The 15,767-nt window shown below is 35.0% G+C and overlaps 1 protein-coding gene across 8 annotated transcripts in view; it reads left to right on the top strand.

Moving 5' to 3' along the window:
* NCOA2 (nuclear receptor coactivator 2) overlaps positions 1 to 15,767 on the top strand; it is a 284,205-nt gene that overhangs the window by 89,243 nt on the left and 179,195 nt on the right. For 7 of the 8 annotated variants that reach the window (XM_045860737.1, XM_045860743.1, XM_045860736.1 and 4 more), the window contains one exon: positions 12,909 to 12,965. The gene's annotated coding sequence lies outside the window, so the exon portion shown is untranslated. Of the gene's footprint in view, positions 1 to 6,512; positions 6,532 to 12,908; positions 12,966 to 15,767 lie in introns of those variants that run through there. The other variant, XM_045860741.1, reaches the window with a different exon arrangement.

Genomic DNA, 15,767 nt, shown 5'->3' with positions numbered 1-15,767 from the left:
CATGCCCCCTCCCGATGTTTTTTTCTGAAACCTATAAAAATCTATGTCCCTTAAGACATTAAAATAATACTAGTCTCTAATCCAATTGTAAGCACAAATGCAGGTCCTGAAATTAAATATAAGTAAGTTACCGGTTATAAAATGGTCATCCATATGATTTAGCATATTCATATGGTAAGTTTAGATTGTTATACATAAAAATAATATTAGAAAATTTCATGGACATTTATATACATTCTTGGTCTTGGTATTCCCAATTTGAGGAAAAATTCATCCACATCAGGTTGTTTTCCTAGCTGTCTCCTACCTTAAGTTTTAGAATTGTTATATATTTTTTAATGCAATTTCTTAGATAAAGTCCTAACTTTTGTCACAGCCTTTTACTTTTTTTTCTTGACATCCATCTTGTATCCTATAATATTGTAGCATTTCTTTCACTTATTTTGCTTATGTATGTGTAACAAAACAGTAATTGAAAAATCTTGGTGAAAGTTTTTAGGGGAATTCATTTGGTGCATCTTTAGGTAAATTGTTGCTTGTGACTGTTTTGTTAATAGCTGGATGTTAGAAAGCATCTTTTTGATATGAAATTTTTTTTTCTGGGGGGAGATGGGGGTGGGTGGAGCAAGAAAGCAAAGAGGTGGAACCTGGCAGAAGGCTTGGGATGGAAAAAGCAGGAGAGGAGTGAAGGTCTTGGATTCAGAAAGACCCAGATCCCACTTGTACTTCATCCTCTTGCTTTAACTTGAGCATATCACATAGTTTCTCTGACTTTCAGTTTCCTCATCTGCAAAACAGAATTGATAGATGCCTGTTAATGGGAAATATTAAAAGCAATGCATGTAAAATTTGTAGCAGAAAACCAACATCTGATGTTTAACAAAATGTAGCTCTCCTTGTTATTCTGTAGAGGATGTTAGCATGCTCATCTCCAGATCTATCAATTTTTATTTGTATGTTGTATTGTTAGAAACTTTATAAAATGTAGGTTTACAACTAAGTTACAGGCCTCTGTCGTGCCTTTCCCATCACATAATACCTTCTGTGATGGGAAGGTTGACACATACTTGGTGATGATTTCTGTTGTGGTTAAAGACATGATGGTGAGGCCAGGTTTTAGGGGGTAATATTTGTTTCTGGGCTCAGAGAAACTCCATTGATCAGAGGTTGAATGGGAATATTGTCACTGTCAGTAGAGTTACTAATCTCACCGAGCCTCAGTTTCCCATTTGTAAAACTGAGTGGTTAAGAATAGGTTATTTCTGCCCTGGCTGGTGTGGCTCAGGGGGTTGGGCATTCTCCCATGAACCAAAAGGTTGCTGTTGCGTTTCTGGTCAGGCCTATGCCTGGGTTATGTGGCCAGGTCCCCGATTTGGGGAGTGAAAGAGGCAACTGATTGATGTTTCTCTCACACATCGATGCTTCTTCTCCTCTCTTTCCCCCTCCCTTTCTCTCTCTCTAAAAATAAATAAATAAAATATTTTTAAAAGATTATTTGCAAGTTTCTTCGAGATGTAAATTTTTATTCAAAATGGTACTGTTACCATAGTTATGATCCATTTTTTTTTTTCAAATATTCCTTAGTGTTTTTGTTGGAACCTAGACAGGTAGTAAAATGGAATGTTGGACTTAGAATTTTTAACAAAATTGGAAACTATACACAGGCCCATACAATGAATCAAACTTCTGATGAAGTATCTTTTTTGATACTATTTCTCTGAATGACACTTAGATCCATGGGTTGACTCAGTGAAATGATACAGACAGTACAAATTTGGCTAGGTACTAACCACGCTGTGCATTTTCCAGTGTAGGAAGTTGCAAAGCTTTTTTCCTAGCAGTCTAGTTCTCATTTTTGGAATACCATATTTTTTCTAAAACTCTGCAAACATTGCCACAGTTAATCACATCATATAAAATTACAGCAATGAACACATATTATATGCATGTGTGAGCTGTTCTCAATTTTTAAAAAATGCCATTGTCGCGGTGCTTGCTAGTATTAGTAGTAAGAACATAGGGACTGGAGTCAGGCAGACGTGGGTTTGATATCCCATTCCATCACATGCTCTTTGACTTTAGACAAGTTTTGTTACCTTCTCTTGATTACAAAACAGGATTGCATAAAAATCTTCATTTTTAATAGGACACTCTCCTCTCTTTTACTATGGACACTTAAAAAAAGAATGCTCTCTTTTTATTATGTTGAAATAATGATTATCTTCATGTGTCATTACGGTTGGCAGATGGTGCCTGCCTGTAGGGAGTGAGAATTGACAGTGCAGTCTTCTGGGGAAGAGGCCTGTCCTCAGAGAGGAAACAAACTCGGAAGGGAGCTGTGATGGGCCAGAGGTTTGCACTGGTCCCTGTGAGGCTGGTTTTTGACAGCACTGCTGAATATTGGGGATTCAGGGCTGCCCTGTCCTGTATAGACAGATATTTAGTTCTACTATTACTTTTGGTTCACTCCCTTTTGCCACCTCATACTCTCAAGGTAAGTGTTACACAGCTCATCTGCGGTGTTGAGGGAAGGGTTCTAGGGTCATTTCCTATCAGTCAGAGGGGTCATTGCAGCATTGTATATAAGGAAGAAAAATCTAAGGAGAAGGTGAGTTTCTGAGAGGAGTTCATAGTCCTCTTCTCCCCCCAAGTTGATATTTTCCTGTTCTACTGTTAGTATTTGCAGGGTATATATTTTAAGAAAGGTGGACATTTCCTTTCAGATTGGTTTATTGTAAAAAAGAAACTAATAAATATATGGAGATTTCCTACTATTTTGGTGTATACAACAGATTTCAGTAACTAATCTCATTCCAAAGAGAATAAAGGGAAACATTTAGGGCAAAGATCTCCTACTTTATGGAGAGAAAAACAATTAAAATTCTACTCATAGTATTATAGGGTCTTTTATTTGAAAGGGAGGGCTGATCGTTTGCCAGGTTGGCATGTTCCAGTCTGGTGGGGAAGTCTTTTATTCCTGTGTTAGAAAGATTAATTTTTCTTAGTGAGTTATTTTTACTTTCCTCCCTAGAAATTCTGTTGTAGACTATTATTGTGTGAATTTTTTCATTGAACACCCTAGTTAAAGCCCCAGCACTTGCTCAGGAGTGTTGTTTAAAAACCACTGGCCCTAGGTGTGGCCAGGTGTATTGGGCATCATCCCACAAGCCTAAACGTCACTGTGTCAGGTCAGGGCCACATGCCTGGGTGGTGGGCCAAGTCCCAGTTTAGGGACATGTGAGAGGCAACCAATCGATGTTTTTCTCTTGCACATTGATTTTTCTCTCCCTCTCTCTTGCCCTCCCTTCCCCTCTCTCTAAAAATAGATAAATAAAATCTTTTAAAAAATAAAAATAAAAACCACTAGTTCTAGACCACCAAATTATACCATACACAAGAATAAACTCAAACTGGGTAAAAGACTTAAATGTAACTTATAAAACCATAAAAATCCTGGAAGAAAGCAAAGGCAATAAAATGTCAAGACATCTCTCGTAGCATTATTTTTGCTGACATGTCTCCTAAGGCAAAGGAAATAAAGGGAAAAAATAAACAAATGGAACTACATCAAACTAAAAAGCTTCTGCACAGCAAAAGAAACCATCAACAAAGTGAAAAGGGAACCCAAGATATGGGAGAACATATTTGCCAATGATACATCTGGTAAGGGGTTAAGTCCAAAATACATCAAGAAGTTACACAATTCAACACCAGGAAGACAAACAATCCAGTTAAAAACTGGGCAAGGGATTTGAATAGACACTTCTCGAAAGACATACAAATGACCAATAGACATATGAAAAAATGCTCAATATCACTAATCATCAGAGAGATGCAAATTAAAACCACAATGAGATATCACCTCACACCTACTAGAACGGCTATCAACAATAAATCAACAAACAATAAATAGAGGCGAGATGTGGAGAAAAGGGAAAAATAGTGCACTGTTGATGGGAATGCAGACTGGTGCAGCCACTGGAAAACAGTATGGAGTTGCCTCAAAAAATAAGAAAATGGAACTGCCTTTTGACCCACCAATCCTGATTCTGGGAATACACCATATGAATCCTGAAACATCAATTCAAAAAGAATATATATGCACTCTTATGTTCATAGCAGCATTATTTACAATAGCCAAGATCTGGAAACAGCCCAAGTGCTCATCAACAGATGAGTGCTTTAAAAAAACAGTGGTACATTTACTCAACAGGAACTATGTAGCTTTAAAAAAAAAAAAAGGAACTTTTTATCTTGCAATAGCTTGGATGAACCTGGAGATTACTATGCTAAATGAAATAAGATAGAAAGATAAATACCATATGATCTTACAGTGAGGTCTGTCCAGAAAAAAATCCAGCCATTGTTAATATAACAAGAACAGTTTATGCAACTTTAATAATGTAAATTGGCAGCGAAGGAGAGTGGACCTGAATACTCACACATGAACACTGATGACTTCACTCTACTAGTCAGTGTGGGGGCATGGTAGACACCATTGCACATGTACTCTGTGGCCATCGCATTCAAAATGAGCAAGTAGAGCAACAAATCTGCATCAAATTTTGCACCAAGTTTCAACATTCCTCTGTGAAAACTATTAGATGATTCAGAAGGCCGTAGCTGTGGTCAACTGGTGATTGGCAGCTTCACCTCAGCAACGCACCTGCCCATGCATGTATCAGGTCTTGTGCTGAGTTTTTTGGTGAAACATAAAATTGCCCAGGTGACTCAGCCCCGCTACAGCCCAGATTTGGCACCCTGCAATTCCTGGCTTTTCCTGAAACTAAAAATCACCTTTGAAAGGGAAGAGATTTCAGACTGTTGATGAGTTTCAGGAAAATGTAATGGGACAGCTGATGGTGAGTGAGAGAACTGTGTGAGCTCCCAGGTGCCTACTTTTAAGGTGACCGAGACATCATTGCCTATGTACAATGTGTCTTGTGTCTTGTATATCTTCTTTAGTAAATGTCTCTATTTTTCATATTACATGGGTGGATACCTTCTGGACAGATCTCATATGTGGAATCTAATAGAACAAAACAAACTGACGAACAAATTAGAGACAGGCATGGACACATAGAACAGACTGACAGCTGTCAGAGGGGAAGGGGAGAGTGAAACTGGAAGAAAGACTGTGAAGGGATTAGTCACAGAACATATATGCATAATCCATAAGCACAGACAACAGTGTGGTGATGGCTGGAGGGAAAAGGGAGGAGTGGGGACTGGGTTAAGGCAGGCAAAGGTGTTGGGGGGGTTGGGGGAGTGAGGACATCAGTAATAGTGTGAACAATAAAAATAAAGGGGCAAAAAACTGACTAGTGCAGCAGCAGGTTATGCTGTTAATCAAAGATGGGTGTCCAAATCCTTATTTTCTATTTACTTAAGGTACTTCAGCTTTCTCTAGTCTAATTCATATCTTTATTATTCCAATAAAACTACTCTTAGGAATGTCATCAGCAATTTCTGCTTGTCAGTCAAGTACAAACTGTTTAATTTTCTTAGCATTGAGCACAATTGATCACCCTCTTCTCCCAGATTCTCTAATACTTGTGTTTGCTGGCCCTACTCCCACCTCTTATGTCATTTCTTCTTATTCTTCCTGGCCATTTCCTTTTCTACATAATTTTTAAATGTAGGAGTTCCTTAGGGCTTAGTTCCAGATTCCTAGCTCTTTATTACTTCTCCCTAAGAGATCCTAACTATTTCTATGGATTTAAATGCTATTTTCAGGTTAGTGACTCCAAGTTTAATAGCTTTAGTCTTCTTCCAGATTTGAGCCTTGGACATGCAATTACATATATGAGATTAATTTTTCTTCTAGGTCTGTGTCTGAGCAAGAATACTGTTCTTTGGAGAGTTACTGTATTATGACAGTTGCTTTATTGTATTTGTTCTGACCATGGCAGGCGAAAGACCAAACTGAAAGGAATGGTCATATGAGATCTGCAGATTTGATGAATCTGGTATATGTGTACCTGTCTAGGGCTTAGGAAATTTTAAACTGATGGCAAATCCTTTTTTATGTATTTTTTAAAATTTTTATTTTAATTGTTGTTCAAGTAGTTTTCTATCTTTTACTCCCAGCCCACCCACCCAGCCCTCCCCACCTCCCTCCCATTTCCACCCCCCCCCATTTTTTATGTATTTTAATTACGGCTTAGGAATGTTTTTATATTTTGTATAGATGAAAAGTTACTATATTAAGTTATAAATCTAAAGTTCTACTTGTTTAACTTAACATTAATTGTACTTTTTGAAGCATTTTGTTAAATTGAATTAAAATAACAATAGAATATCTTAAGATTGACTTTCAATTAATTTTAAGCACCAGTTTTAGAAAACTGAAGATTTCTCTGACAGATATGGCAAGATATGAGTAAGCTTTTATTTATCCTAAAAATGACTGAGCATCTTCTGTATGCCTAGGAGATCCAGCACTCAACAAATCTGTGAAGATTTCTCTGAGTGAATTAAATTATGTATATGTAATAGGGAGAATGAATAGTTGGAAAGAATAATTAAAAGGTTAGTTCATTAATGCTTATACATAAGTTATTAGGGCTAATGTTCAGGCAGGCATGTCATTTTAAGGGGTCTCGACATAACGCTACTTACCCTCTTAAAAAAGGCTTTGGGGTAAGAAATTACTTGTTAAAAAGTTTCATTAGTTAAAAGTCATTGTCTAAAGTGGTGGCAGAGCCCTGTAAACAAAGAAAGAAAACATAAGTTTGTCTGAAGTATATGGAGAAGTTAATCAGTTTGTGGTCCAGATGTTATTTGGGGTACCATCAGCTTTATACTTGAGGAAGAATTTTACCTTGCATAGGTTATACATATTCTTTACATGTTACGTACATTATTAAGACTTTTGAAATATCACATTGGTATTTTACTACTACATTTTATTAAAATATATGAAAACTATCTACTAGGGCATTTTAATATTCTGTAAAATTTATCAAATAAAAATGTAATGTCCTGTTCAATAATTTGAAATAATTTTCAGAGTTAAGTTTTGAAAGCATAACTTTCTTTATAATGTTACATGACTTGAAACATGCTGAGTGAAAGGTGTATTTTATGTTCAGTTTGGGAGTGTTTGTCCTTTTGAGCAAAAAGTTGAAAAGTAAATGATTTTGTTAATCATATGTTATGGGTGTGTGCTTGTGGTGGGTGTATATTCTGATATGCTTGGCTGGAACTGTGGGAGATCTCAAGTAATTTGAACGGTACTTATAGCTTTTTCTTCCTTCCCCCATGTCCTCTTCATTGCTACCAGCCTATCTGGCTGACTGGGTGACTGAGGTGGTGCTGGCTGTAGAACAAGACGACCAGTAACTGGATTTCATTGGTGCATGAAGTGTGGCAGTTGCAGGGGGCTCCCCTTTGGTTAGTCATGTCTTTCCAGTAGCACATTCATTATTCTGGTTGACAAATACATTTTCATTTCATTTCAAATGAAATATATTGATATATTGGTGATACATCCTTTGATTGGTAGCAACTTCAAGAAAATTGTGAGGCTACATTTGGGTTAGCAAAAAAATATTGTTAAGATTCAATAACAGTGTTAGCCGATGCTGATGATGTGGGGAATATTCTTTGCTCTTTTTGCTCAGACCATACCCAAAACCTCAAGAAGGCAATTTTCAGGTTGTTGACATTTTTTGCTATCCTCTTTTTCAAATAATATTGGTAACAAGGATAGCATTATCAAAACAGTGAACTTCCATAGCAGCCTGGTGGGTAAGGGCATGCATGGACTCTGCCATCAGACTCAGGGTTAGAGTCCAAGCTTTGCCACTGTGTTGGCTCTGTGATCTTGGACACATCACTTCACTTATTAGTTAAGTTTCTGTATCTACAAAATGGAGATGATATTAGCAGTGCCTACCTCATGGGGCTGTTAGGAGGATCAAATTAGTTAACACATACAAAGCCCTCTACCCACTGCTCTCACAAAATAAGCATTCAGTTAATGATAGCTACTGATGTTGTTATTGGTGATGGTGGCATTAAACCTAAACAGCAATATATGTCCCTCCTCTTATTCCACTAGTCATGAAGTACTCATTTAGCCACTGTTACAGGTGTTGCTTCATTTTTGCCCCAGCTTACTCTGCTTCCTATGGCTCTGTTCCCAACCATTCATTTTCAAAAATTAAAAAATAAAATAAAATATTGAGCACATCTCCTTCTAATCCCCCTACTTTTAAAAAAAATCGTCAACTTATAGTTTTAATGCTGCCAGCGATCTTTTTTACGTATGATACAGGCTCAGTTCTGACTTTTTGCCTCAAAGTAATGAGTTCTTTGTACAACCTTGCTAGTTAATGCTGCACTGGGCAAAACCACTTGCTCTTAGAACTATGTTTATTGCTTAGATCCCTTTACTCACATAGTAATCTTAGCTACCACATAGGAAGAAAGAGCAGGAACACAGAGGTACATTTTAAATCTCATTTAAACATTTTTTAGCATTTAAAAAATCGAGGTATTAGTATGATTTGTATACTATAAGGTGCAACCATATTTGCACCCATCTTAACTGTATGTAAGGAGAGTTCTAGTAAATTGATATAGTCGTGTATGTCTGATGTTGCTTATCCATCTTTCTTTAGCATCTCTATGATCCAGTTTTAGAATAGTTCTTACATGTCCATTTCAGTCAGTCCCCACTTTTGTTCTCTAACTCAGGACACCACCAGTCTTGCTATCAGTGTGGTTTTACTTTTTCTAGAAATTAAATAAATGGAGTCATGTGATCTGTAATCTTGGTGTCTAGCTTCTTTTATTTAGCACAGTAATTTTATGGTTCATTCATGTTGTTGGATATGTCAGCAATCCATTTTTTTGTTGTTGGGTGCTATTCCACTATATGAGTATACTGCATTCTAAAAAAATACATTCTTTGATTGATAGGCATTTGAATTATTTCCAGTTTGGGGCTGTTCTGAGCAAAACCCTGGCTAGGAACATTCATTACAATTCTTGGTGTGGGTCGGATCATCTATCTCCAGAGAAATGAAAACACACCTTAGTGTGGAATTGCCAGGTTATGGGATGGAAACTTCCAAGCCGTTTTCCAAAATGGCTGTACTGTTATACTTTCCTGCCAGTGAGGGATGTGATGTGAAGGGTCTAGTTTCTTCATATCCTTCTCCTCACTTTAGATATTTTACTGAATGTCTGGGATATTTTGTTTTGGTTTTAATTTCTATTTTCTTAATGATGAATGGTGTTTAGTAGTTTGTGTACTTTCCCCATTGTATATCTTCTATATATATATAAAATATCTTCAAATATTTTGCTGATTTCTAAAAAGTTTAATTATTTTATCATTGAGTTATAAGGATCTTTTGCATATTCTAAATAGACATTCCTTTATCAGTTCTTTGTATATTCTGGACACATGTACTTTATCAGGTAATTATTTTGCCAGTATTTTCTCCCAATCTGTGACTTGTGTTTTTATTTTTAAAATTATCTTTTGAAGAGTTAACATTTTAATTTTAATGGAGTCAATTTATTGTTTTTTTGTTTTATGGTTCTTTTTATTTTTCTCTCTTATACATGCAGTGTAATATCAAAAAAAGTTTTGCCTAATCCACAATAATTTTTCTTCAGGTACTTCTACAAGCTTGGCAGTTTTAGTTCTTCACTTTTAGATCTATGGTCCTATCCATTTTGAGTGCAAGGTAAAGTTTGAGATATCTCCAACGCCCTTTTGTATTATATCACAAGTTTTGTGTACCATATATTGAAGACTGTCTTCCCTAGTGAATTAACTTGCCATCCTTGTTGAATATGAATTTATATAAATTTGTAGTCCTGTTTCTAGACTCTGTTCTCTTCTGCTGTTTATTATTTTGCCCAAGCCCCATTGTTTTGATGATTGTAACTTTATAGTAAGTCTTGAAACTGGGTAATATCTTTCAACTTTTGATGCAGTTTTAAAGTAGGACTGGTTCAAAATTTTCCCCTATTTTTGTGTGTCTCTGTGTGGTTATGGGCAGATAAAGGAACATCTCAGAGAAAAATCAGTTCTACTTGGGGTCGATAGGCCTGAAGCTTCTATTTTTTATCACTTTACTGAGTTGCCTGTTTTATCTAGCAGCATTTAATAGAATCATACTTGGCAGGATCATAATTATAAAGCCTACTATGTATCAGGTTCTATATGTAATTATCTCATTTGATACTTTCAAGGTACTGCAAAGAGGACATTATTATCCTCATTTTATAGATAAGCCTACAGTAACATTTCCTATGTTACTTACCTAAGCTGCTGCTTATGATACTATATTAATAGCAGCAGTGTTTATATGATAAAGCCAGAATTTAAAACCTGTTCTTTCTGATGATGCTTAACCTTAGGTTCTTTGAACTGTTCAATGCTGCCTCCTGACAGTGACTTTGCAGAGAGGAGGTATATATCTTTTTAGTTCATACAGTGGAAATAGTAGCAGTAGTTAGAGGAGGAAAGATAACACACATCTGTCTGCCTTTCCTTCTGTGAATCGCCAGGCCCAGGGCTGACCCCTGTCCCTCCCTTGAAACACATTCAGGAGGAGCTTTGTGAAAACTGTCAGGACTGATGGGCTGGGGGATGTTAATTTATTATAGAGCTGTTGCTACTGCTTTAATGGCTATTATTTCCCTTAGTAATTTTAAAATATTTGTAATAGTTCTATGTTGAATTATTTTATTAATTCCTGTTGTTTAAAATATTACACCAAGATATTATATTGTGGAAATTATCCACAGCTTCATATCTCTTTTATTTTCATGTTTCTTCTGTATATAGGGTCCAGCAGAAGTAATGCCTGCTTGAGTGTGGTTAGTAGGGTAATAATTTGCATGTAATAATTTATAGTTTTAATTTGAACATTTCACCTAAAATGTCATATGGTGTGCATGAGTGTGATATTGTTATGTTACAGAATTGCATGCTTGTGATTTTGTAATAAAAAGGAGCATTGTTTGTGCTGGACCCTGTATTTCTTTAGCATGAATATTTGGTAGTTTTTCCTCATATTAGTACATTAAGAAAAAGTCATTCAATAGTATATATCAAGTAGTAATAGTTTAATATCATTATTTTTAATATCACAAATTTTAACTCTGGAATATTGCATAGTGTGATGTCCTTGAGCAAATTAGTTGTTGGTATAGAATTATAATAGGCTTAAGTAGGCCAGCATAGTGGATACATTTATCCCAGCAGTACTGGAAAGAATTGATGACTCCTATTACATAACACTTTATTGCACACTGCTGACTGACTGCCACTTGAGGAGAATCCATTCGTTTTACTTACTGTGATAACTTCTTATTTGCATGCAGATTTTCTTTTGTTTTTCATGAATCATCTCTAGTACCCTAGCTGCATTTCATTACTTACCATGAGCTCCAGGCTGATCAGGTCCTGGTAAAAATCAAAATGCAATTTTTTCTCTTCCCCATTTCTAGACCTCTTAGATTATGAAATCAGATGTTTCCAGTGCCCTAGAAAAATGGTAATTTGGATATTAAATTAGCATTAGCTTTTTTCTACTATTAGGTTCTATTTATTCTACAGAGTGAAGCGTTCTTAAGAGAGTTAATACTGTTCTAAGTTTGATAATTGAAGTATCATTTATTACTGATTGGTGTCACCTGACAATAAAAAAAATCTAGTTGCTCAGTTGTAAAAAACATTTCTTTCAACTGTTAAATCTAGTAGCACATAGGTTAAAAAAGACATAATATTACTTGTAGCAATCAAACCGTTTTTCTTAGGTCCATAAAATACACAGAAATAGTGAACATTAATATACGTAAAATATACTCAGCACAATTTTTTGTGTTCGTATTCCTCACTATACATCTTGAAAACAAACTTTTGTGAGTGGAAGTGAGTCTTGTGTGGATCTTAGGAAATGCCAGAGTCCTTCATTGTTATTAAACTCTTTTTTCTCAAAGGTACACACCCAGATGAATCTTGGTGAGCAGTTACCCTCAGTACTGAAAACGTTCTTCCTTTTTTTTTTTTTTTTTTTACCTACGTCTGCTCTTGCAAATTGTTAGGAATGTGTTATATAGCATCATTTTTACATCATTTTACTCAAGATTTTTTAAAGATAAATTATTCAATCAGTTTAGAACTTCTTTCTTTAAGCAATTATGATAGTTTTATTTCAGAAATTTCAAGCCTTTTCATTGTAGGTAAACTATAAATTAGCACAAATGAACACGGCCATGTGATGTTTACTTACTTTTGTAGTCAGCAAACATTTATTGCATGTCGTGTTACAGTGTACTGAGCCCTGGGCTAGTGCTAGTCTCCTCTGCATCTACTCAGTGCTACTATTGAGTCAAACAGCTACAAGGAAGTATAGTGTTACGGCAGGCTCTCAAACTTTGTAGGGCACATGCCTCATAATTTACAATGAACTATGACCTTACATATTTTATGTTATCCGGTACAAGTAATGCAGCAAGTCTACATCTTGATTTTTACCATGCAGTTTAATGGAAAGATATTATTAATGAGTATTACTTTTTTTAATATATTTTATTGATTATGCTATTACAGTTGTCCCATTTTTTTTCTCCCCGGTATTCCCCTGCCTGCCCCTGTCTACCAATTTCTTCTGGTTGAATGTTTCTTCTTTAACTCCTTAGTTGTCCGACTTCCATAGAGTTCGATTTTCTGGCAATTCTAGTTTTTTGTTGTTATTTTTTTATTGTTGTCCTTTTGGTTGTGTGAGGAAGCGCAGTGTATCTACCTACGTCTCCATCTTGCATTAATGAGTATTACTTATACGAGTATGTTGGTTGTAAAAATCACATCTACTCTAATGAGTCTTAACAGGATTCTGCATTTTTTATTTATGTTTGTTTGTTTGTTTATATTACAGATTTCTCTTGGGTTTGGCCACAAATTTATAGATCTTCTGCACTGTATACAGACACAGGTGAGTTAAAATTAAGCCTTTGTTTTGGAATATTGTGATTTTTTTAAGCAAAATCAAACAGTTAAAAATTGTTCTATTTATAGTTTAGGAGATAATATATAAATAAAATGAATGTGAATATTAAAAACATTTGTTATAAAAATAATATCTACATTTCTCTTGTGAAAAGTCTATGAATATGTTAGAACAACATTTGAAAGTAAAATTACCATATCTATTTATTGGTGCTTACTTTGTATACATTTGGGAAGATTACATATACAATTCATAGCCTGGCAAAATGTTTATATTATATTTATATGTAAATAAAAGGATAACTGCTATAGATTTTGGCAGCAAATTTTAGTTTTATGAAGTTAAGATGTTTTAAATTTGATGAGCAGGCCTTTGTAGTCCAACCAGCCTGAAATAGTTTCCCAATCACTCCTTATCACACAACCCTGGTTTATTTTTGTCACAGCATTTTATTATTTATAGTCTCCCCTACTAAGATATAAGCTCCTTGAACAGTGAGACCATTTTTGTATAGTTAAAAATGTATCCCTAACCCTTAGGATAGTGCCTAGTATATAGGAAAGACTGAATAAATATTTGTTAAAGTAATTATGGGGTAATAAATATTAAGAATTTATTCATATTCAGAGTCACTGAACTCTGCATCTATAAATACTAACCAGAAATAGTTTCTTACACTTACTTCTAAATATGAAATTAATTTGTGTCAGATACTTAAAGTATTTAGCTCTTAAATGTTAAGACAAATTACCTTGTTGCATATTTTATGTACTCAATATGCTTAATCAGGGTAGATTTCAGAGGGTAATACTTTAAATTTTGTATTTATTTTGTCATTACCCATGAAGGTTCTTATGGTGAAGTAAGGGACAAACTCGAAGCAGGTATAGAAGCTTCTCAACTTTTTACTAAATTAGGCTATCATATTAGGTATGTTTTGTGATAACTTTAAAAGGAACAGAGTGGGTTTGAAAATTGTCCAGTTTTAATCTCTGAAAAGCAAATAAGTTAAAATATTACTGCTACATGTTATTGGATATAAATGATAACTTTTTGGTTTTCTGTTTCTACTTTGGGGAATTTTTCTGTCCTTTATATTAATGTTTGAGTGCCTTATCAAAGATAGCTATAGGAGAGAGCTGACCATGCTTTTCCTTGTGCCCTTGGCAGTTTCCTCTAAGTCATCCAGGATATTGGGCTCTTGTCTCTTGTTTTCTTCTGTTTTGTTTTTTGTTCTCTTGCTTTCTTTAGTCATTGTCTCTCTCCCTCTGCCACCACGATTTTATCATTTATAGAAAGAACTAAATCTGACCTTTATGGTTATTTTTTTAAGTAAAATTTTGGAATTATACAGCCATTTCTCATTCACACCTACTTTCCGAGTACAGTTTGCAGAGAATATGAATAGCAGCAAGTGTAACTTACTGCTCGCTTACTGTGTGCCAGGTATTACGGAAGTGTTTTTCAGCTCTCTTTAGAGTTAACAGATAAGGAAATTGAAGTTTAGAGAGGTTAAGTGACTTTTCCAAGGTCATATCAAGTAAGTGGCGGTTTGCCACTGTAAAGACTTTGATCTTAACCCCTGAGCTCCATTTTCCACCTAAATGGCCCTGAATATAAGCATTTTTTTTGTGTGGCAATAAATGTCATGTAGGAACATCATATTCATATTTGAGGGCTTCAAAGTTAACTTAAAAGTCAGACATTAATTTTGCTTATTTCATTAGCAGTTTTCATCTTTTTACCCTTTATTTCAAGTTATGAAACATGAGGACTCATTTAAAATTTAATGATGATCTACCCAATTTAAACTTCCACTCTGCATTTTGATGTCATACTCACTTTTTGAGGGGCAGGCCCATGGGGAAAGCCACTGGATTTTTTTTCCATTGTAAACACAGCATACCATGAATCAGCTTTCTTCCTTTTTCTCCTGTAAATGTGGCACTCCATAAATCAGTATTCTTTATCACTTGCAATATTAGAAATTTTAGGTTACAGTGACATCTGTGCTTTGCTAGACTTTTCCTACAGAAAACAGATTGTGCAAAATACAGTGACTGTAGAATTACTTAAGAGCCCTTATCTTGGAATGTGTAGTAATTTATATCTTGGGAAATTTTAAAAATTATTTTAGAATAAAGTGACATTGCTTTGATGTAGAGCAAAGTTGGCTCAAAAAGAACTTCAGCTTCTCACATGTAGTATATTTTCAAGGCTGAAGAGGACATACTACATAAAAATGTTTTGAGTCTTAATGGTATAACACTGTGGACAAAGTGTTCTTGAAGACAGCTTTGTTGAATACACCTTAAAATTCTGATTTGAAAATATGATTAATTATACTTCCTTACACTTTCTGAAAGGATTATATCTATGAGTGTAAATGTGAATTCCAGATTTGAGTATATGGGAAGGGACTTCTGTGGTTTGAATTAAAAAGAAAAATTTTATTTAACAGACCAGACCATGCTTCTTAATCTATACCTACATCAGTATTTCCATTTCAGTCTCACATTTTAAGCATTTTTAAAGTTAGCCAATAAACTTTTCTTAGCATTGATAGTCAAAACAGAAGCAAGTGTTCGGTAAATCTGCTTGACAATATATCCTTGAAATGTGATTTTTCCCTTCACTATGGAAAACTGAACTCACCATGGATTCATATATACTTTGGATTTATTTATAAGTTCATTTTCCGTATACTGGAAAATTTGGGGTAGGAAGATAGGGTAGGGGAAGAATTGTTTATACATACTAGGTAGAGACCAACTCTTCAACATTCAC

Source organism: Phyllostomus hastatus, unplaced genomic scaffold (assembly GCF_019186645.2).
Source record: "Phyllostomus hastatus isolate PE091 unplaced genomic scaffold, TTU_PhHast_1.1 phas_scaffold_21, whole genome shotgun sequence".
NCBI classification, from domain to species: Eukaryota; Metazoa; Chordata; class Mammalia; order Chiroptera; family Phyllostomidae; genus Phyllostomus; species Phyllostomus hastatus.
The sequence above is the reverse complement of the archived record's forward strand: the minus strand, read 5'-3'. Positions and strand labels throughout refer to the sequence as shown.